The following is a 23,950-nucleotide window of genomic DNA, read 5'->3' on the forward strand; positions in this document are numbered from 1 at the left end:
CTGGAGGAGGCTCTCATTAAGGTGCCAGAATAGAGACCTAGGTGAGGGGTTCCTAGAGAGGGTGTAGGTAAGGGCTACAGGAGCGTGGTCGGACCAAGTAATATGGCCGATGGAGGAAGAGCTCACCAAGTGCAGTTGGTCATGTGGAATCAAGAAGAAGTCTATCCTCAAGTATGATTTGTGAGGGGAAGAGCAAAAAGAGTAGTCCCTTTCCCCAGAGTGTTGCAGACGCCAGACATCAACTAATTGGTCATTCAGTAAACACTTAGTAGTCCGCTTTCTAGAGGAAATGAGGAGCGAGGAGCAAGAGGCAGAAGTGTCAACCAATGGCGAAAGGGGACATTAAAGTCCCCACCTAATATCAACTGGCCCTCCCGAAAGTCACATAATCTGTGCAGGGTAGTTCTGAGGAACGTGTCTTGGTGATCACTGGGAGCGTACACAGTGGCAAATGTAAAAAGGCGCTCTCCAATGTGGCCCCTAAGAAAAAGATATCGGCCCCCAGGGTCCACCAGAGAATCCTGGAGAACCCAGGGGAGCCTGCTAGAGATCAGAATGGAGACTCCCTTGGTCTTAGAGGAGGGGTTAGTAGAGTGGTTGTCCGCACTCAACAGTACAGGAAGGGTATACTAAAACAGCACAATTATGCTATAGCGCTTACCAGATGTACACTGGGTTTAAAGTGCTGTCCTACTTGGGTTGGTGGGTAGACAGGTCGGAGAGGGAGCCCCCGAATCCTAGTCCCCCCAGTCCCGGCAGTGGTAAATGTCACGTCTGATACCGGTATGCAAATAAAAGACAATCAGTAACATCATAGAACCAAAAAACAATAGTATAACCAAAACAGAGGTAGAGCATATAACTGTCAGCACTGAGGGGTCTCCTCGGCTCGCCCTAAACGTAGGCATGCACGAGGGAGCCCATCACAACAGAAAAGGCATCACAGAATGGGATCCACCACCCCCCGTCCCATACCCCTAAAGTACATGCAGTCCCCGAACAAATGCATTTCTCCCTTTGGCAGATTGTCCTCTCCTTACCCCCTCTCCACCGTCCACGCCCCGGGGGGAAAAGGGGCAGGGAAAGGGGGAGTGGAAGGGGGAAAGGGGGAGGAAAAGGAGGGAAGGGAAGGGTGGGAAGGGGGGAAGGGAGGGGGGAAACAGGGGAAAGGGGACAAACATGCGGAAATGTCAAGTCCTTTAGCGCACTCCCACCAGCAAACACCCAGACCCCATAAATTTCAACTCCTCCCCTCCATGGTCACCACATCAAGATGAAAGAGGAGCAGCCCTGGTCGGTGCATGGAAAATCCGGCAGGCAAGGGGCTGGGGCCACCATCCCTCCATCCAACTGGAGACTTCACCCGAGCAGCAGTCCTGGGGCCCGCCAATTAGTGTCTCTCCTGCATCGCCATTGGGGGCTGTGTAGAGCATCCAGAGGGAGGCTGGGACTGCCCAAACAGTAAGGGGTAAATCCTCCAGGGGGGTCCAGAGTCACCCTGGAGGGAAGCAGTGTCTCGTACCAATAGGCTCAATAAATAAGTCATCTAGGGTCCCCGAAAGCTGCAGAAGGCAATGTCGGCAAAGAGTAGGTGGGAGCCAGAGGGCGGGACGAGGGGCGTACACCCTAGCACTGTAACAGTGCTAGGTTCCTGTATTACAGATACAGAACACCAGCAATAAGGTGTATACTGTGCAGAAGGTACACAACACCCACTCTAACTTCTGCACTGCAGATGCATGTATTGCAGAAATTGAACAGCAGTAATAAAGGGTAGCTTCAGGTGTGTACTGTGCAGGAGGCACATAACACCCACTGTAACAGTGCTAGGTTCCCAAGCAGTAAAGACACTGTCCCTGCCTATCGTCCTTTTTCCCTGACCACCGCAACACACTATACAAGGCCGCCGCGCTGGCGGCCATATATAGTGTGGGGTGTGTACTAAACCCCCCTGAGCTATAATTGGCCACAGGAATCCTGCCTGTGGTGAATTGTGGCTCTCCTCACAGAGGATGTCACATCTGTTCTTATTATATAGAACCTATTATGCTCCTCGTAAACTTTTTCAGTTTGGCCGAACGGCCGGACGCAAGTTGCCCCCGGTGCGGGAACATGGGGGGAGACATGATGCACATGTTTTGGAGATGCCCGAAGTTGATCGGCTACTGGACAGAGGTGACAGGAACCATTGATCGGGTGTTTGGAACCTCCACCAGGATGGAGGCGAAGTATTGTCTCCTGGGATTAGTTGAAGGAGTTGGAAACCCGGGAAGTAGCCAGATGGCAGTTCTGAGATGCCTATTTCAGGCAAGGAAACTGATTGCCCAACCCTGCTTAGCCTCCAATGTTGGCAATTACTTGTTTTTTTTCGCTTGTTTCCCAAGATGACCATGTTGGCGTTTGTCAAGATGGTTGAGAGTGCCCGAAGAGATCGCCTATGGCCCCATCACCTTGAAAGTGCCTGATCTTGCCTGATCTCAGAGGCTAAAAATTGTCGGGCCTGATTAGTAACTGGATGGGAGACCAACTGGGAATACCAGGTGCCGTAGGATTCTTTTTATGTTGTTGGCGTTGACATGGTTTTGTTTTTCCGCTTGTTTCCCAAGGTGGTCATCTTGGCATTTGTCAAGAGGGCTGAGAGAGCCCAAAGAAATCTCCTACGGCCACATCCCCCTGAAAGCGCCCGATCTCATCTGATCTCAGAGGCTAAGCAGGGTCCGGCCTGGATAGTACCTAATTAAAGGTGCCGTAGGAATCTTTTTATATTGTTGGCTTTGACCTGTTTTTCTTTCGCTTGTTTCCCAAGGTGACCATTTTAGCATCAGTCAAGAGTTTTGAGTATGTCCCAAAGCATTCGCCTGAGGTCACATCACCCTGAAAGCACCTGATCTCAGAGGCTAAGCAGGGTCTGGGTCAGATGGGAGACCGCCAGGGACTATGTTGTTGGCGTTGACCTGTTTTTTTTCACTTGTTTGCCAAGATAACCATCTTGGTATTTGTCAAGAGGGTTGAGAGTGTCTAAATAGAACACCTATGGCCACATCACCCTGAAAGCGCACAATCTCATCTGATCTCGGAGGCCTAGCAGTGTACGGCCTGGTTAATACCTGTATGGGAGACCATCTGTGAATACCAGGTGCCGTAGGCTTCTTTTTATGTTGTTGGCGTTTACCTGTTTATTTTCGCTTGTTTACCAAGGTGACCATCTTGGCGTTTAACAAGAGGGTTGAGAGTGCCCAAAGAGATCACCTACGGCCCCATCACCCTGAAAGCGCCCAATCTCATCTGATCTCAGAGGCTAAACAGTGTCGGGCCTGGTTAGTACCTGGATGGGAGACCGCCTGGAAATACCAGGTGCCATAGGCTTCTTTTTATGTTGTTGGCTTTGAACTGTTTATTTCGCTTGTTTCTCAAGGCGACCATCTTGGCGTTTGTCAAGAGGGTTGGGCGTGTCTTGAAGAGAACGCTTACGGCCACATCACCCTGAAAGCACCCGATCTCGTCTGATTTCAGAGGCTTAGCAGCATCAGGCCTGGTTAGTACCTGGATGGGAGACTGCCTGGGAAGACCAGGTGACATAGAAGGATCTGGCCTGGTTAGTGTCTTGATTGGGAGATCGCCTGGGAATACCGGATGCCGTAGGATTCTTTTTATGTTGTTGGCTTTGACCTGTTTTTTTTCCCTTGTTTCCCAAGGTGACCATCTTGGCATTTGTCAAGAGGGTTGAGAGTGCACAAAGAAATTGCATATGGGCGCAACACCCTGAAAGCGCCCAATCTCGTTTGGTCTCAGAGGCTAAGCAGGGTTGGACCTGGTTTGTACCTGGATGGGAGACCGCCTGGGTTTTCCAAATGCCGCAGGCTTCTTTTTATGTTGTTGGCGTTGACTTGTTTTTTTTGTCTGTTTCCCAAGATGACCATCTTGGCGTTTGTCAAGAGGGTTGAGCGTGCATTTGATCTCAGAGGCTAAGCAGGGTTGGGACCTGGTTAGTACCTGGATGGGAGACCGCCAGGGATTTCTCGATGCCATAGGCTTTAGTTTTAAGTTGTTGGCATTGACTTATTTTTTTTTTTAATTATTCTTTTATTAAGTAGAACAACATAAATATAACAGTCAACCATACAGCATGACCCAGGGTCACAATTACATTGTAACAAAAAATAGGCAGCCAAATAACTCTGGGTTCTCAGAGGGGAGTCCTACAGTTTCATGCAGAAAAGAGAGAAACCCCACCTCCGACATGTAGTACAGAAGTACTGAGTAACGGAGTAGTGCAGCTCCGTTCAGACAAATGTAATCATGGAGAACAACTGGGACCACAGCGAGCCAGCTTATCATGACCTACGTGAACCAGAGTAAAATATGCGCCGGTCATGTCCAGAACCCTGGGGTTCTTCTGGGTCCCGAAGGCTAGTAAGGAGACAAGGCATAGTCAAAAGGGAGGACGGGGGAAGAAGAGAGTGCAAAGACGGAGAGAGAGGAGGTAGGGGGATAGCGGCGGGAAAAAAAAGAAAAATAAAGACAAAAAGGGAGGGGGGAATGCCACCCAGGGCAGACATGGCCTACATAGGTAAACATTAGATGTTCAGTCGTTTTCTGGGACAGAGGCACTGCTCACCTCCCGAACGTAGTCTCGAGTACCAGTAAAATACCTGCAGGGCCTCCATGTAACACTAAATGCCTCTTCAGTGTTGTGAAGGGTGGCGGTCAATTCTTCCATCCGGAGAATATGATTGACTTTGGAATACCACAGCACCTTGGATGGGGGCTGAGGCTGCCTCCACAGTGTGGGAATGCAGGCCCGGGCGGCATTCAGGAGTTGCATCGTGAGGAATTTTTTGTATTTTCGAACAGGCTGTTAGGTCAAGTGTAGAAGGCACGCTGCTGGGAACCCAAAAGTTCCTCAAGGCCGGGCATGCCCAGAAAAGGTGTCCCATGATCCCCGTATCTGAATTTCACCTCCAACAAACATCCGGGATCGATCTATCCATTTTATTCAGAAGGTATGGGACTCCATACCAGCGTGAGACTATCTTGTATCCTGATTCTTGATATTGGTTTGCGATGGAAGCTTTATGTACTAAGGTCAGGATCTTCCCTATCTGTTGTGGGGTAAATGTGATGCCTAAGTCCCTCTCCCATTTGTGGATAAATGGTGGGGGTCGACTCCTCCTCCTGACTACTCAATAGGTTGTACAGGAGGGAGAGGGTGTGTCGCACAGGTTCCCTTTTGTGACAGATGGATTCATAGGGTGTCAGGTCTCTAGGAGTGTAGGGGGCCCTTTGTATGGCCAGAAGAAAGTGACGAAGTTGATAAGCACTAAACAAGTCAAGCGGAGGGTCAGAAAGCTCGGCGACAGTTTGCGTGGTCGGGAGCCCTCCCAAGGGCGACACCTCTCCCAGTCGCTGTTTCCCCACCACTGTCAACTGTCGCAGTTTCTTGTTGGTAAATTCCGGTGGGAAGTCTGGATTACCTATAACCGGAGTCATTGGTGATGGCAGGGGAGCAATGTGTGTGCAGCGGAACAACCTCCGCACAACAGCCAACGTAGCTCCCACTACGGGGTGACCTCTGAGGTCTTTTGGTAGGGAGGACAGGAGCCACGGGGAGGTCAATAGGGGAATGGATCCATCCTCAATCTCCATCTCCACCCACTGCTTGTGTGGGCCATTACAATGCCAATCAACGACTCTGGCTAGCAGAGTCACTCTGTAGTATTGTCTGAGATCTGAGAGACCCAGACCCCCCTTGTCCTTTGGTCTGGCAAGCAATTGCAAACGGGCTCTGGGCGGTTTGCGCGCCCAAATAAAGTCCCGGAGCAGCACCTGCAGTTGTCTGAAAAAAATTGGGGGTAACCGGATCGGTAATGTCTGGAACATGTGTAAGATCCGCGGGAGGGCCGTCATTTTGAATGCATTACAGCGCCCGAACCAGGTCAGTGTTAAAGCATGCCATTTTCCCAAATCAGATTTCAGTCTATCCAGGAGAGGGACAAAATTAAGCGGGTACAATTGCGCTAAATCCGCTGCGATGTCAACGCCCAGGTAACATATCGATTTTTCAGCCCAGTAGATGGAAAAGCGGAGCGGAGCGTCTTGGCCTCACCATCCGGGACCGATATATTCAATACAGCTGACTTGGCGCAATTGATTTTATAGTTTGATAGGCTGCCGTATCGCTGGAGAGACGCAAGTATATTGGGAAGCAAAATGTGTGGATTGGAGACAGAAAAAATTAGATCGTCAGCCTACGCCGCAATTTTGTGGTGTGGTGTGCCGAAGGTTTGGATATGCCAGTAATATTCGGGTCATTCCGAATGTGACACATAAGTGGTTCCAGTGTCAGAATAAAAATGAGGGGAGACAGAGGGCACCCCTGCCTCGTCCCATTAGTGATGGGGAAAGAGTCCGAGCACCACTCGTTCACCCGTACCGCTGCCGACGGCGTGGAGTAAAGCGGGTTGAGAGTGCCTGAAGAGATTGCCTATGGCCACATCACTCTGAAAGCACCCAATCTCATCTGATCTTGGAGGCTAAGAAGAGTCGGGCCTGGTTAGTACCTGTAGGCTTCTTTTTATGTTGTTGGCGTTGATTCGTTTTTTTTTTTTTTGCTTGTTTTCCAAGGTGACCATCTTGGCATTTGTCAAGAGGGTTGAGAGTGCCCAAAGAGATCGCTTACAGCAGCATCACCCTGAAAGAGCCCTATCTCTTCTCTGAGGCTAAGAAGGGTTGGGCCTAGTTAGTACCTGGATGGGAGATGGCGTTGGAATACTAGGTGCCGTATTCTTCTTTTTATGTTGTTGACATTGACCTGTTTTTTTTCGCTTGTATCTCAAGGTGACTATCTTGGCATTTGTCAAGAGGGTTGAGAATGCCCAAAGAGATTGCCTATGGGCACATAACCCTGAAAGCACCCGATCTCCTCTGATCTCAGAAGCTAAACAGGGTTGGGCCTTGCTAGTACTTGGATTGGAGACCACCTGGGAATACTAGGTGCTGTAGGCTTCTTTTTATGTTGTTGGCCTTGACCTGTTTTTTTTTTCACTTGTTTCCCAAGGTGACCATCTTGGCGTTTGTCAAGAGGATTGAGAGTGCCCGAAGAGATCACCTACGGCCCCATCACCCTGAAAGCGCCCAATCTCGTCTGATCTTGAATGCTAAACAGTGTCGGGCCTGGTTAGTACCTGGATGGGAGACCGCCTGGGAATACCAGGTGCCATAGGCTTCTTTTTTTTTTATTTAGTAGTATGCGACATACAATGCAAAGGCAACTTCACAGAATGTGTGATACAAATAGTTACAAACAAACGATAATATTGCATGGATATCAGAGCCAATGGTAAGAAATTCGAGGAGAATAGCACGTGTACAGCTTTGCGGTCATATGAAGATGAGATTAAAGCTCCATCTCGTTGGGATCCTCTACCACTTAAAATATTATTGACACTAGCCCTGCTACCCTCGAAGAGTTTAGATATCCATAGATAGGGGAAGAGTATTGTGTAGTAGTCAAATGGGGTCGGAACATACCATTTTCTTTTCCCTTTTTTGAGTTAAGAAGGGAAATAGTAGAACTGAAAGGAGGGAGAAGGGGAAAGAGAAGATTGGGGAAGAAAATGGCAGAAAAGGAAAATAAGGGGTAAGGGGGTGTCGTGGGTAGAGTGGATAGGGTGGGGTCCCCTCCCAGGGAGCAAGAGACGCCCTCGGCTCACCAGCTCATCAGCTGTCCAACGTTTGGAACAGCGATCTTGTGGATGAGTCTCAGGACAGGCTGCCAGAATGTTTGTAATTTAGGGCATTCCCAAAAAATTTGGAGAATGGTACCAGCCTGTTGCCCACAGCGACAGCAGCGGTCAGATTGACCGGGGAATATTTTGGCCAACACCACCGGTGTACGATACCAGCGTGTGATCAGCTTATATGAGATCTCCTGATATTTACTGCAAAGTGAAGACTTATGGGCGAAAAAGAGTATTCTGTCCTTCTGTGGTTTGGAGAATGTAGTTTGTAAGTCCCTTTTCCATTTAGCTAGGAAGGGTGGATCCGTGGAGGATTGTGCATCTGTCAGGATTTGGTAGGACCTAGAGAGGGAACCACGAATTGGGCCATCATCCAGGCAAAGTTCCTCGAAGGGGTGGAATTGTCTAGAGAAGAACGAATGGTTAGGTAGTGATCCGAGGAAATGGATTAGCTGTCTAGCTCTCCAGCTATCCATTGCAACAGGTACTTGCTCTAGCAGTATGGTCCCTATGGGAATCAAGCCCGTGGGTCCAAGAAATAGGGCTGCTCTCAGAAGCCCTTTCGGGGCTTGCCTGGTAAAGGCCTGGTCAGACAGGCCCGGAGGGAATCTAGGATGTCCAATAATTGGGGTCATAGGAGAAGGGAAGTTAGTCAGGTGGGAAAGGTGAAAATACTATCCATCTCGGCGAGCGAGAGGCCAATTAACGGGTGATTAGTCACACAGGGCTCCAATGGCCTCCCCGCCCAAGGCAGACCAGCCAGTGGAACCCACGCCATCTCCTGCTCTAGCTTGACCCATAGCTTCAGTTCCCCACGCCGGTGTCTTATCACATATGGTCCCCCATCGCATATTGTCCGCTGTGTACTGCGCATGCGCAGTACACAGCAACACAGATTCTGAAATTTGCCGAGCATGAACGGCGCCTGCGCACTGAGTCCAGGTTCTATCCCCACTATCCAAGTGGACACAGAGTAAGAATATAAAAGAGCCGAGCGCAGCGAGGCCGAACCCGAAGCGCGGCGAGCGAACCTCGCCTACGAGGGGCCCTCTAATATTCACAACCCTAAGTCCGCTTGGATGGTGGGGCTACCACCTCCACTCAACGTGCAGGCGACGTTCAGCTTCTGAGATTTTCCGAAGCTTCGTCGTCTCCGTACTGCGCATGCGCAGTACGGCGCAGACACTATATCATGGCCGGACAGTATATGGCAGAACACCGGCACCAGTCAACCACCGGTGTCATGTGCGTTGCTGTGTAATATAGAGCAGGGTCCGGGAAGCCAATACCTCCCCTCAATTTCGGTCGCAATAGCATTACCCTACCAATACGCATATGTTTTCTTCTTGGCTTCTTTTTATGTTGTTGGCTTTGACATGTTTTTTTTAGCTTGTTTCCCAAGGTGACCATCTTGGCCTTTGTCAAGAGGCTTAAGAGTGCCCAAAGAGAGTGCCTACGACCAAATCACCCTGAGAGAGCCCAATCTCATCTGATCTCAGAGGCTAAGCAGCGATGGGCCTGGTTAGTACCTGGATGGGAGACAGCTTGGGAATACCAGGTGCCGTAGGCTTCTCATTGTGTTGTCGGCGTTGACCTGTTTTTTCCCCCTTGTTTCCCAAGGTGACCATCTTGGCATGTGTCAAGAGGGTTGAGAGTGCACAAAGAAATTGCCTAGGAGCACAACACCCTGAAAGCGCCCAATCTCGTTTGGTCTCAGAGGCAAAGCAGGGTTGGGCCTGGTTTGTACCTGGATGGGAGACCGCCTGGGTTTTCCAGATGCCACAGGCTTATTTTTATGTTGTTGGTGTTGACCTGTTTTTTTCGCTTGTTTCCCAAAGTGATCATCTTGGCATTTGTCAAGAGGGTTGAGAGTGCCTAAAGAGATCGCTAACAGCCGCATCACCCTGAAAGCACCCTATCTCTTCTGATCTCAGAGGCTAAGAAGGGTTGGGCCTAGTTAGTACTTGAATGGGAGACGGCCTTGGAATACCAGGTGCCGTATTCTTCTTTTTATGTTGTTGGCGTTGACCTGTTTTTTTTCGCTTGTTTCCCAGGGTGACTATCTTGGCATTTTTCAAGAGGGATGAGAGTGCCCAAAGAGATTGCCTATGGCCACATCACCCTGAAAGCGCCTAATCTCCGCTGATCTCAGAGGCTAGAAAGGGTCGCGCCTTGTTAATACCTGGATGGGAGACCGCCTGGAAATACTAGGTGCGGTAGGCTTCTTTTTATGTTGTTGGCGTTGACTTGTTTTTTTTGTTTGTTTCCCAAGGTGACCATCTTGGCGTTTGTCAAGAGGGTTGAGCATGCCTGAAAAAATCTACTATGGCTGCATCAGCCTGAAAGAGCCAAATCTCATTTGATCTCAGAGGCTAAGGCCGCGTACACACGGGCGGACTGTTCGTCCAATTTTGTCCGCTGAACAGTGTTTCAGCGGACAGTCCGCTCGTGTGTGGGCTTCAGCGGACAGTTTCAGCGGACAGTCTAACGAACAAAGTTTTTCGGAATTTCCGTAAGACTGTCCGCTGAAACTTGGTTTGAGCGGACAGTCCGCTCATGTGTAGGCTTGTTCGTCAAACTAAGTTCCGCGCATGCTCAGAAAGGATTTACACGCCGAAGGTTGCATTGCAGTGTATAGGACTTTGAATCTCTCGTCCCGTCGTACGTGCCGTTCACGTCATCGCGCAAGTTTTCAGCGGACTGTTCGTTCGTCGTGTGTGGTCAAGTCCGCTCATGCAAATTTTGAACGGACTGTTTGTCAAACTGTTTGACGAACCTAGTTGGGCGGACAGTCCGCCCGTGTGTACGCGGCCTAAGCAGGGTTGGGACCTGGTTAGTACCTGGATGGGAGACCGCCTGGGATTTCTCGATGCCATAGGCTTTTTTTTTAAGTTGTTGGCATTGACTTATGTTTTTTTTTTGTTTTATTCTTTTATTAAGTATAAGTAGAACAACATAAATATAACAGTCAACCATACAGCATGACCCAGGGTCACAATTACATGGTAACAAAAAATAGGCTGCCAAATAACTCTGGGTTCTCAGAGGGGAGTCCTAGAGTTTCATGCAGAAAAGAGAGAAACCCCACCTCCGACATGTAGTACAGTATAACTAGTGCAGCTCCGTTCGGACAAATGTAATCATGGAGAACAACTGGGACCACAGCGAGCCAGCTTATCATGACCTATGTGAACCACAGCAAAATATGAGCCGGTCGTGTCCAGAACCCTGGGGTTCTTCTGGGTCCCAAAGGCTAGTAAGGAGACAAGGCATAGTGAAAAGGGAGGACGGGGGAAGAAGAGAGTGCAAAGACGGAGAGAGAGGAGGGGGGGGGGGGATGGCGGCGGGGAAAAAAAGAAAAATAAAGACAAAAAGGGAGGGGGGGGGGGAATGCCACCCAGGGCAGACTTGGCCTACGTAGGTAAATGTTAGATGTTCAGTCGTTTTCTGGGACAGGGGCGCTGCTCACCTCCCGAATGTAGTCTCAAGTACCAGTAAAATACCTCCAGGGCCTCCATGTAACACTAAATGCCTCTTCAGTGTTGTGAAGGGTGGGGGTCAATTCTTCCATCCGGAGAATATGATTGACTTTGGAATACCACAGCACCTTGGATGGGGGCTGAGGCTGCCTCCACAGTGTGGGAATGCAGGCCCGGGCGGCGTTCAGGAGTTGCATCGTGAGGGTTTTTTTGTATTTTCGAACAGGCTGTTTGGTCAAGTGTAGAAGGCACGCTGCTGGGTTGTCTGCGATATCTACATTTCTGAGAGTTTTTATCGTCCCGGTCACCTCCACCCAAAAGTTCCTCAAGGCCGGGCATGCCCAGAAAATGTGTCCCATGGTCCCCGTATCTGAATTGCACCTCCAACAAACATCCGGAATCGATGTATTCATTTTATTCAGAAGGTATGGGACTCTATACCAGCGTGAGACTATCTTGTATCCTGATTCTTGATATTGGTTTGCGATGGAAGCTTTATGTACTAATGTCAGGATCTTCCCTATCTGTTGTGGGGTAAATGTGATGCCAAAGTCCCTCTCCCATTTGCGGATAAATGGTGGGGTCGACTCCTCCTCCTGACTACTTAATAGGTTGTAGAGGAGGGAGAGGGTGTGTCGCACAGGTTCCTTTTTGTGACAGATGGATTCATAGGGCGTCAGGTCTCTAGGAGTGTAGGGGGCCCTTTGTATGGCCAAAAGAAAGTGACGAAGTTGATAAGCACTAAACAAGTCAAGCGGAGGGTCAGAAAGCTCGGCGACAGTTTGCGTGGTCGGGAGCCCTCCCGAGGGCCACACGTCTCCCAGACGCTGTTTCCCCACCACTGTCAACTGTCGCAGTTTCTTGTTGGTAAATCCCGGTGGGAAGTCTGGATTACCTATAACCGGAGTCATTGGTGATGGCAGGGGAGCAATGTGTGTGCAGCGGAACAACCTCCGCACAACAGCCAACGTAGCTCCCACTACGGGGTGATCTCTGAGGTCTTTTGGTAGGGTGGACAGGAGCCACGGGGAGGTCAATAGGGGAATGGATCCATCCTCAATCTCCATCTCCACCCACTGCTTGTGTGGGCCATTACAATGCCAATCAACGACTCTCGCTAGCAGAGTCGCTCTGTTGTATTGTCTCAGATCTGGGAGACCCAGACCCCCCTTGTCCTTTGGTCTGGCAAGCAATTGCAAAAGGGCTCTGGGCGGTTTGCGCACCCAAATAAAGTCCCGGAGCAGCACCTGCAGTTGTCTGAAAAAAATTGGGGGTAACCGGATTGGTAATGTCTGGAACAAGTATAAGATGCGCGGGAGGGCCGTCATTTTGAATGCATTACAGCGCCCGAACCAGGTCAGTGTTAAAGAATGCCAGTTTCCCAAATCAGATTTCAGTCTATTCAGGAGAGGGACAAAATTAAGCGGGTACAATTGCGCCAAATCCGCTGCGATGTCAACGCCCAGGTAACGTATAGATTTTTCAGCTCAGTAGAATGGAAAAGCGGAGCGTAGCCTCTTGGCCTCACCATCCGGGACCGATATATTCAATACAGCCGACGGTGCAATTGATTTTATAGTTTGATAGGCTGCCGTATCGCCGGAGAGCCGCGAGTATATTGGGAAGCGAAATGTGTGGATTGGAGACGAAAAAAATTAGATCGTCAGCGTACGCCGCAATTTTGTGGTGTGCCCAGGGTTTGGATATACCAGTAATATTCGGGTCATTCCGAACGTGACACATAAGTGGTTCCAGTGTCAGAATAAAAATTAGGGGAGACAGAGGGCACCCCTGTCTCGTCCCATTAGTGATGGGGAAAGAGTCCGAGCACTCTGAAAGCACCCAATCTCGTCTGATCTTGGAGGCTAAGAAGAGTCAGGCCTGGTTAGTACCTGGATGGGAGACCACCTGGGAATACCAGTTATTGTAGGCTTCTTTTTATGTTGTTGGCGTTGATTCGTTTTGTTTTTTTTTCGCTTGTTTCCCAAGGTGACCATCTTGGCATTTGTCAAGAGGGTTGAGAGTGCCCAAAGAGTTAGCTTACAGCAGCATCACCCTGAAAGAGCCCTATCTCTTCTCATCTCTGAGGCTAAGAAGGGTTGGGCCTAGTTAGTCCCTGGATGGGAGATGGCTTTGGAATACCAGGTGCCGTAGTCTTCTTTTTATGTTGTTGACATTGACCTGTTTTTTTTCCGCTTGTTTCCCAAGGTGACTATCTTGGCGTTTGTCAAGAGGGTTGAGAGTGCCCAAAGAGATTGCCTATGGGCACATAAGCCTGAAAGCGCCCGATCTCCTCTGATCTCAGAGGCTAAACAGGGTCGGGCCTTGCTAGTACCTGGATTGGAGACCACCTGGGAATACTAGGTGCTGAAGGCTTCTTTTTATGTTGTTGGCGTTGACTTGTTTTTTTTTTTTGTTTGTTTACCAAGGTGACCATCTTGGTGTTTGTCAAGAGGGTTGAGAGTGCCTGAAGAGCTCGCCTATGGCCACATAACCCTGAAAGCACCAGATCTCGTCTGATCTCAGAGACTAAACAGGGTCGGGCCTTGTTAATACCTGGATGGGAGACCAGTTGGGAATACTAGGTGCTGTAGACTTCTTCTCATGTTGTTGGCGTTGACTTGATTTTTTTTTTTGTTTCCCAAGGTGACCATATTGGCGTTAGTCAAGGTTGAGAGTGCCTGAAGAAATCTCCTACGGCCACACCACCCTGAAAGAGCCCAATCTCATCTGATCTCAGAGGCTAAGCAGGGTTGGGACCAGTTTAGTACCTGGATGGGAGACCGCCTGGGATTTCCAGATGCCGTAGGCTTCTCTTTATGTTGTTGCCGTTGACCTATTTTTTTCCGCTTGTTTCCAAGGTGACCATCTTGGTGTTTGTCAAGAGAGTTGAGAGTGCCTGAAGATATTGGCTATGGCCACATCACCCTGAATCTGTTCCATCTCGTCTGATCTTGGAGGCTAAGCAGGGTTGGGCCTGGTTAATGCCTGGATGGGAGACCGCCTGGGAATACCAGGTGTCGTAGGCTTCTTTTTTTTTTCAAATATAATTTTTTCTCCAAATAGGGGAAGACGGTCCCCCGAGTACATAATGCAACAGAGAAATACAGAGCAAAAAGCAGCTGAACAATACTTGATACAGGTATATTCGCAACTGTGAGTCTGCCTTCCATCAATCACAATGATTCGAGGCACAGATAAAGTACTGTACCAAGATCCAGGGTCATACAAACCCCAGGTCCCTCCGGCATAATCCATCCAGAGGGGGGGGGGGTGGGGCCGTCATTCCCAATTTTCCACTTTTTCCAAAAGAGAGAGGGGGTGGAGGGGGTGAGAGATAGGGGAGGAAGGCAGAAAAGAGAAGGGTTGAAAGATCAGGAAAGGAGAAGAGGGGACGAGACACGATGGCAGCCACTGTCCAAGGGGCCAGTCAAGGAAAGCTCAGAGCACTAAGGCGATAGCAGGCGACATCCTTCCAGGTAGAATATAAAGGTATTCCAGATGTCTCAGGTTTGTTTAAAAAAGTCTTGTTTACCTTGTGATGTGAGGATCAAGTCCTCCATTTTTTTTAATGTCCTCTATTTTCCTAAGCCAGTGAGTAATGAAAGGAGGGGAACATTTTTTCCAATAGAGAGGGATGCAGGATTTCGCCGCATTTATCACATGCCGTAAAATTGATTTTTTTTTGTACTTCTTAATGGGAATCTGTGAATGGTGCAAGAGAAAGAATGCAGCTTCTTCCTGGATGGAGAAGTCTGTGAATTTTTGTGTTATGCATCGGATCTCTGTCCAGAAGTCCACCAAGCTGGGGCAGGACCAAAAAATGTGCAGCAACGTGCCCTCTTCTTCTCCACACCTCCAGCATATGTTCGAGGAAGAGGGGAAACATTTCTGCAGCTTTGATGGTGTCAAATACCACCTGGTGAGAAGTTTAAAATTCGTCTCCTGTATCTTCGTGCACAGCGACATTTTGAGAGCCAAAGTGATAATGCGTTGTCTCTGTGCTGGGTAAAATGAGCAATTAAGGTCCTTTTCCCAGTTGGACAGACAGGTTAAGTGTGGGTAATCTGTTTGAGAGAGAATGTGGGCCAAAGGGCCTTCGCTCCTGCATAGAGTCTCAAACTCCGTCTGAGGGCGGGCGAACATTTGAGGATTGGGGATGGAACGGAGAAAATGATGTCGTTGCGCCGCTCTCCAAAAAGGCAGTTGAAAAAGCCCTGTCGGATCTGTTAGGGTTGAGAAAGAAGTCCATTTTCCATCAATGACGAATTTAGATGCATTGTCTAGGTTGGAATTTCTAAGTGGGTCCCCAGTTCAAAGGTTGGATGGCCACGTATAGGGAATAGGGAAGTCAAAGACGTGAGTGTGTTTTGGGTAGCGATCAGGTGACTGACTTTCAACTAAGCCCCTATAGTGGGATGTGACATAAATTCTGTGGGTAAATACTTATAGCACCACATGGCGCTTCTTAGCGGAATTCGGGAGTGAGCTTAGAAAGTTTGTTTCGATTCCAGTCCAATACACGCCCCAGATGGGAGGCCAGGTAGTAGCGTCGCAAGTCAGGGAGAACCAACCCTCCCTGTTGTTTAGACAATGTCAGCTGTGACCGCTTAAGTCTGGGATTTTTGTGGGCCCAGTTAAATTGAGTGAGCAAGGATTGAGCTTGCTTAAAAAACGGGACTGGAATCTGGACCGGGAGAGCTTGGAAAAGATAAGTAAATTTAGGGAGTATGTTCATTTTAATGAGATTGCATCTCCTGAACCAGGAATGGAGGCCAGAATGCCACCCGTGAAGCAAACTGCGGATCTTAGTGACAAGGGGTGGGGGGAAGTTCAACATAAACGTACGCACGATGTCCGGTGGAATGTAAGTACCTAAGTACTTAAGGGCTGTATGGGTCCATTTAAATCGAAAATTGGACTGCAAGTCTATTAACGTTTGCGGGGGGACTGTAACCCCCATGGCCTTTGATTTCAAGAAGTATCACGTATATCTGGAATTCCCGAAGGAGATTTGGCAAGGAAACTCTGGGATTCGTCAGCGAGAACAGCATGTCATCCGTGTAGGCAGATATCTTGCACTCAATAGTACCCATTTGGAGTCCCGTTATGTCTGAGTTTTGTCGAATTGTGGAGAGAAAGGGTTCCAATGACAGTGCGAATAATAGGGGCGACAGGGGGCAACCTTGTCTGGTCCCATTCCCGATGTCAAGGGGAGATGAGAGAACCCCATTCGCTTTGACTTGAGCTGAAGGGCGTGAGTATATCTTACTTATCCATGCCAGCATCCGTTCACTCAGACCTATATGGCGAAGGACCGAGAACATCATTGTCCATTTGACCCGATCAAAAGCCTTCTCGGCATCAGTACTCATGAAAAGACTAGGGGTCCCAGATGACTTTGCTTTATGGATCAGGGTAAGCACCTTAATGGTGTTGTTCCTATCTTCCCTGGTGGGAATAAAACCTAACTGGTCAATATGTATAAGGGACTGCAAGTGATGTGCCAATCACGTGGCGAGGATTTTAGAGAATAGTTTTAGGACCGAATTTAGGAGGGAAATGGGTCTGTAGCTCCCACATAGGCCCGGGTCTTTGCCCTCCTTAGGTATCAACGAGATGTGGGCTCTAAGGGTATCCTCAGGAAAATCCCCATTCGAGCTCAGAGTATTAAATAAATTCACCAAGCGCGGGCCGAGAATAGGGAGGAAGGTCTTAAAGTATTGTGCGGTATATCCGTCAGGGCCCGGAGCCTTACCCACCTTCGGAGGTCCCACGGCTGTCTGGACTTCTTCCAGTGTGATCGGGTCCTCCAAGTACTCCCGTGATTCCGATGAGAGGGTTGGTAGACCAGAACCGGTTACATATCTGTCTATATTGTCCTGTCCAGACCCTGAATCGGGCAGGTTGTAGAGATCAGAGTAACATTTTTCAAAGACTTCGGCTATTTGGGTTGGGGTAGAGGCCCTCTGGCCATTCTCATCTATCAACTGTGGTATGTAAGAGCCAGATTTCAACTCCTTTACCGACCTGGCTAAGATTTTTCCGCATTTGTCCCCTGACTCCTACGTCAGTTTACGACAAAACTGGAGTGCCGCTTTCGCTTTATAATGGAGTAGGTCAGCAATATGGGTACGGAGTGTCCCCAATTCAATCTCTAAGGTCCGTGAGGGGGCATGTTTATGTTTCGCTTCCACAGAGGCAAGTTCACGAAACAGATTAGCAAGCTGTTCCTTCCATGTTTGTTTGATGCGCGCCCCGTGCCTGATAAGTACCCTGCGGAGTACTGACTTGTGAGCCTCCCAAATTATCCCCGGGTCACAGTCCTGCGTTTAGTTTTCTTGGAAATAAAGGTCCAATTCCCTGGTCACATCTGCTAAAACTTCCGGTATCTGGAGAAGGCTCTCATTAAGGTGCCAGAATAGAGACCTAGGTGATGGGTTCCTAGAGAGGGTGTAGGTAAGGGCTACAGGAGCGTGGTCGGACCAAGTTATATGGCCGATGGAGGAAGAGCTCACCAAGTGCAGTTGGTCATGTGGAATCAAGAAGAAGTCTATCCTCAAGTATGATTTGTGAGGGGAAGAGCAAAAAGAGTAGTCCCTTTCCCCAGAGTGTTGCAGACGCCAGACATCAACTAATTGGTCATTCAGTAAACACTTAGTAATCCGCTTTCTAGAGGAAATGAGGAGCGAGGAGAAAGAGGCAGAAGTGTCAACCGATGGCGAAAGGGGACATTAAAGTCCCCACCTAATATCAACAGGCCCTCCCGAAAGTCACATAATCTGTGCAGGGTAGTTCCGAGGAACGTGTCTTGGTGATCATTGGGAGCGTACACAGTGGCAACTGTAAAAAGGCGCTCTCCAATGTGGCCCCTAAGAAAAAGATATCGGCTCCCAGGGTCCACCAGAGAATCCTGGAGAACCCAGGGGAGCCTGCTAGAGATCAGAATGGAGACTCCCTTGGTATTAGAGGAGGGGTTAGTAGAGTGGTAGACCTTAGGGAAGGATCTCAACCATAGAAAGGGGAGGCTAGTATTTTTAAAATGTGTTTCTTGTATAAAGGCCACATCAGTACAGGAAGTCTTCAGTTCTCACAGGAGGATCCACCGTTTTTCAGGGGAGTTCAGTCCCTTAACGTTTAGAGAGGTGACCTTGACTGAGTCTGCCTTCGCTCCTCGGGGAGGGGGAGGGGGACGTCAGAGAAAAGCAAAGAAAGTTGAACCAAGGTAGGTTTTGGGTAGGTAATGCATGGCGGGAACTAAGGGGGAGAAAGGAAGGGCAAATGGAAGGAAAGGTAAAGGGAAAAAGAGGCCGGGCACCTCAACCCCAGGGGGAGAGGGAAATTAAGGGTTGTCCCCACTCAACAGTACAGGAAGGGTATACTAAAACAGCACAATTATGCTATAGCGCTTACCAGATGTACACTGGGTTTAAAGCGCTGTCCTACCTGGGTTGGTGGGTAGACAGGTCAAGAGGGAGCCCCCGAATCCTAGTCCCCCCAGTCCCGGCAGTGGTAAATGTCACGTCTGATACTGGTATGCAAATAAAAGACAATCAGTAACATCATAGAACCAAAAAACAATAGTATAACCAAAACAGAGGTAGAGCATATAACTGTCAGCACTGAGGGGTCTCCTCGGCTCGCCCTAAACGTAGGCATGCACGAGGGAGCCCGTCACAACAGAAAAGGCATCACAGAATGGGATCCACCACCCCCCGTCCCAATCCCCTAAAGTACATGCAGTCCCCGAACAAATCCATTGCTCCCTTTGGCAGATTGTCCTCTTCTTACCCCCTCTCCCCCGTCCACGCCCCGGGGGAAAAGGGGCAGGGAAAGGGGGAGTAGAAGGGGGGAAAGGGGTAGGGAAAGGAGGGAAGGGAAGGGTGGGAAACAGGGGAGAGGGGAAAAACATGCGGAAATGTCAAGTCCTTTAGCGCACTCCCACCAGCAAACACCCAGACCCCATAAATTTCAACTCCTCCCCTCCATGGTCACCACATCATGATGAAAGAGGAGCAGCCCTGGTCGGTGCATGGAAAATCTGGCAGGCAAGGGGCTGGGGCCACCATCCCTCCATCCAACGGGAGACTTCACCCGAGCAGCAGTCCTGGGGCCCGCCAATTAGTGTCTCTCCTGCATCGCCATCGGGGGCTGTGTAGAGCATCCAGAGGGAGGCTGGGACTGCCCAAACAGTAAGGGGTAAATCCTCCAGGGGGGTCCAGAGTCACCCTGGAGGGAAGCAGTGTCTTGTACCAATAGGCTCAATAAATAAGTCATCCAGGGTCCCCAAAAGCTGCAGAAGGCAATGTCGGCAAAGAGTAGGTGGGAGCCAGAGGGGGGGACGAGGGGCGCAACCAGGGGGAGGGGACACATATGCGGGAATATCAAGCCCTTCCAGTACAGCGCACTAGGTATCACTCAGATCCCCCAAAGTGCAACTCCCCCATCTAAGGTCAAGACTCCAGAAGGGAAGATGAGCCGCCCTGGTCTGTACATGAAAGAACCTGCTGCCAAGGGGTTGGGGCTATCATCCCTTCCTCCAATGGGAGATGCCACCGGCATGACAGCCCCGTGTCCTGTCAAGTGGTGCCCCTCTGACAATGTCGTTGTGGTATATGTGGAGCATCCAGGGAGAGGCAGGGACCACCCAAACAGTGAGGGGTAAAGCCTCCAAGGGGGACCGGTGTCAGACAGGAGGCTAGCGGTGTCTTGTACAAGTTGGTTAATTAGACAAGTCATCCAGTGTGTTCCTGTGAGCAGCGGAAGGAAAGGTCAGTAAGGATTATGAATGGGTGGGGGCCAGGGAGTGCATAAAACTGCCACCAGATGACCGGGGCAGAGAGGGCAAGGGGATGAAAGTCAGATCTGGTAGGTGGGGGCAGGGGTGAGGAGTGTCCCTCATATTACTATCTGTATACATTAGCCTGTCTTTTGTACACATTAGCCGGTCCTCTGTATACACTAGTCTGTCTGTATACACTAGTGTATACAGATAGGCTAGATTATACAGAAGAACGTCCTGGGTATGCAGAGATGGAGGCTAGGGTATACAGAGAGAGAGGCTAGAGTATGCATACTTGCTAGTGTATACAGACGGACTAGGGTATACAGAAGGCCGGCTAGTTTATATAGGGAGGCAAATGTGTGCAAAAGATAGGCTAGTGTATACAAATAGGCTAGATTATAGAGAAGAACATCTTGGGTATGCAGAGAGAGAGGCTGGGTTACACAGAGAGGCTGGTGTATGCAGACTTGCTAGTGTATACAGACGGACTAGTGTATACAGAGAGGCTTGGGTATACAGAGAGCTAATGTATAAAGAGCAGCTAGGGTATACAAAAGACATCCAAGGGTCTCCAGAGAGACTCGTGTATGCAGAAGACCGGCTAGTTTATACAGAGAGGCTAAAGTGTACAAAACACAGGCTAGTGTATATAGATAGGCTAGATTATACAGAAGAACGTCCTGGGTATGCAGAGATGGAGGCTAGGGTATACAGAGAAAGAGACTGTGTTACACAGAGAGGCTAGAGTATGCAGACTTGCTAGTGTATACAGACGGACTAGTGTATACAGAGAGGCTTGGTTATACAGAGAGCTAATGTATAAAGAGCAGCTAGTGTATACAAAAGACATCCAAGGGTCTACAGAGAGACTCGTGTATGCAGAAGACCGGCTAGTTTATACAGAGAGGCTAAAGTGTACACAATACAGGCTAGTGTATATAGATAGGCTAGATTATACAGAAGAACGTCCTGGGTATGCAGAGATTGAGGCTAGGGTATACAGAGAGAGAGACTGTGTTACACAGAGAGGCTAGAGTATGCAGACTTGCTAGTGTATACTGACGGACTAGTGTATACAGAAGACCAGCTAGTTTATACAGAGAGGCTAATGTGTACAAAAGACAGGCTAGTTTATACAGATAGGCTAGATTATACAGAAGAACATCCTGGGTATGCAGAGATGGAGGCTAGGGTATACAGAGAGAGAGAGAGAGAGAGAGAGAGAGGCTGGGTTACACAGAGAGGCAGGAGTATGCAGACTTGCTAGTGTATACAGATGGACTAGTGTATACAGTAGACCGGCTAGTTTATACAGAGAGGCTAATGTGTACAAAAGACAGGCTAGTTTATACAGATAGGCTAGATTATACAGAAGAAGGTCCTGGTTATGCAAGAGATGGAGGCTAGGGTATGCAGAGAGAGAAGCTTGGTTACACAGACTTGCTAGTGTATACAGACGGACTAGTGTATACAGAGGACCGGCTAGTTTATACAGAGAGGCTAATGTGTACAAAAGACAAGCTAGTTTATACAGATAGGCTAGATTATACAGAAGAACGTCCTGGGTATGCAGAGATGGAGGCTATGGTATACAGAGAGAGAGAGAGAGGCTGGGTTACACAGAGAGGCAGGAGTATGCAGACTTGCTAGTGTATACAGATGGACTAGTGTATACAGTAGACCGGCTAGTTTACACAGATAGGCTAATGTGTACAAAAGACAGGCTAGTGTATACAGATAGGCTAGATTATACAGAAGAAGGTCCTGGTTTATGCAAGAGATGGAGGCTAGGGTATGCAGAGAGAGAGGCTTGGTTACACAGACTTGCTAGTGTATACAGAAGGACTAGTGTATACACAGGACCGGCTAGTTTATACAGAGAGGCTAATGTGTACAAAAGACAGACTAGTGTATACAGATAGACTAGATTAAACAGAAGAACGTCCTGGGTATGCAGAGATGGAGGCTAGGGTATACAGAGAGAGAGGCTAGAGTATGCATACTTGCTAGTGTATACAGGCGGACTAGTGTATACAGAAGACCGGTTAGTTTATACAGAGAGGCAAATGTGTACAAAAGACAGGCTAGTGTATACAGATAGGCTAGATTATACAGAAGAACGTCCTGGGTATGCAGAGATGTAGGCTAGGGTATACAGAGAGAGAGAGAGAGAGAGAGAGAGGCTGGGTTACACAGAGAGGCAGGAGTATGCAGACTTGCTAGTGTATACAGATGGACTAGTGTATGCAGTAGACCGTCTAGTTTATACAGAGAGGCTAATGTGTACAAAAGGCAGGCTAGTTTATACAGATAGGCTAGATTATACAGAAGAACGTCCTGGGTATGCAGAGATGGAGGCTAGGGTATACAGAGAGAGAGAGAGGCTAGGTTACACAGAGAGGCAGGAGTATGCAGACTTGCTAGTGTATACAGATGGACTAGTGTATACAGTAGACCGGCTAGTTTACACAGAGAGCCTAATGTGTACAAAAGACAGGCTAGTGTATACAGATAGGCTAGATTATACAGAAGAAGGTCCTGGTTTATGCAAGAGATGGAGGCTAAGGTATACAAATTCAGTTTCCTATAGCAGAGAGATACCAGCTAAATGTGAAACGAGCAATTAAACTGTTCACGGTAGCATTGCATTACTCTTAATACATGCAGCGTGTAAAGAAGCAATAAGATGGTTTTGTATTACCCTAAAATTAGCAGTATACGTAATAAAGGTGAGTAGGTAACATGTATTTAGACATAGCAAACTCTACAATCTAATTTAGCAGCTAAATATTACTTAACATATCAGAGATAAAGTATTGCAGTTGAAAAAAGATCGGAAGCGTTACTTGCAGTAGCTTCAAAATGACTGAGAAATCATTTCATTACTCTAAAAGTAAAAGTTATCCCGGTAGCACTGAGTGGACTGATATTAGATGAGTGATCGTTGTGGTACAAATTCAGTTTCCTATAGAGAGAGATACCAGCTAAATGTGAGAAGAGCAATTAAACTGTTCCCATCGGTAGCATTGCATTACTCTTAATATGTGCAGCGTTCAAAGAAGCAATAAGATGGTTTTGTATTATCCTAAAATTAGCAGTATACGTAATAAAGGAGAGTAGGTAACCTGGATTTAGACATAGCAAACTCTATAATCGAATTTAGCAAAATTAGAAAGGATAATATTGAGACAGTATATACAGGTCGAGTTTAAGTGGAAATACACAAAATATATAGCTTACCTTTACATTGTTCAATAGAGCGTTGCAAAGTAATTCCAAGGCAGAATGTCGGAATAGCAATTAGATGAGATGATTGCTGTAATCATGAAATATCAGCAAGGACGTGACTAGGTTTCTATCATTTTCAGGATCCTTACGTGTCTTTAAGGATGAGAACGTATAATAACTGGCAAAGTATGACATGGCAAAAGAGACAAACTGCATTAGAAATGTGAATGTGAATTAGAGATGAAATGTCAATCCCCATTGGTTATTTACATGTAACCATTAATACAGTTAACGTGGCTACATACAGCAAAGTGTGAGCTAAGCAGCTAAATATTACTTAATATATAAAAGAGATCGGAAGCGTTACTTGCAGTAGCTTCAAAATGATTGAGAAATGATCATATTGTCGGAATAGCAATTAGATGAGATGATTGCTGTAATCATGAAATATCAGCAACGACTAGGTTTCTATCGGATGAGAAGGTATAATAAATGGCAAAGTATGACATGGTAAAGAGGCAAATTGCATTAGAGATGTGAGATGGACATGAAATGTCAATCCCCATTGGTTACTTACATGTAAACGCGGCACCATACAGCAAAGTGTGAGCTAAGCAGCTAAAGGGTATTTAATAGTAAATTGACGTAGCTTGAAAATTCCAACGTTTAAATCGTTCCATTAATTTTGTAACGCACGAAGACGGCTTACACTGACTGTT

At 48.1% G+C, this 23,950-nt stretch overlaps 7 pseudogenes; all 7 read left to right on the forward strand.

Moving 5' to 3' along the window:
• Positions 1 to 3,247: 3,247 nt before the first annotated feature.
• LOC143931347 (5S ribosomal RNA) lies at positions 3,248 to 3,366 on the forward strand (annotated as a pseudogene).
• Positions 3,367 to 6,886: 3,520 nt separating this feature from the next.
• LOC143932671 (5S ribosomal RNA) lies at positions 6,887 to 7,005 on the forward strand (annotated as a pseudogene).
• Positions 7,006 to 7,106: 101 nt separating this feature from the next.
• Positions 7,107 to 7,225, forward strand: LOC143932289 (5S ribosomal RNA; annotated as a pseudogene).
• Positions 7,226 to 9,190: 1,965 nt separating this feature from the next.
• LOC143931769 (5S ribosomal RNA) lies at positions 9,191 to 9,309 on the forward strand (annotated as a pseudogene).
• A 4,387-nt stretch (positions 9,310 to 13,696) lies between these two features.
• LOC143931841 (5S ribosomal RNA) lies at positions 13,697 to 13,815 on the forward strand (annotated as a pseudogene).
• A 95-nt stretch (positions 13,816 to 13,910) lies between these two features.
• LOC143931531 (5S ribosomal RNA) lies at positions 13,911 to 14,030 on the forward strand (annotated as a pseudogene).
• A 98-nt stretch (positions 14,031 to 14,128) lies between these two features.
• LOC143931986 (5S ribosomal RNA) lies at positions 14,129 to 14,247 on the forward strand (annotated as a pseudogene).
• Positions 14,248 to 23,950: the final 9,703 nt, after the last annotated feature.

Source organism: Lithobates pipiens, unplaced genomic scaffold (genome assembly GCF_037356315.1).
Source record: "Lithobates pipiens isolate NorthernLeopardFrog02 unplaced genomic scaffold, aLitPip1_a1.2 Scaffold_25, whole genome shotgun sequence".
NCBI classification, from domain to species: domain Eukaryota; kingdom Metazoa; phylum Chordata; class Amphibia; order Anura; family Ranidae; genus Lithobates; species Lithobates pipiens.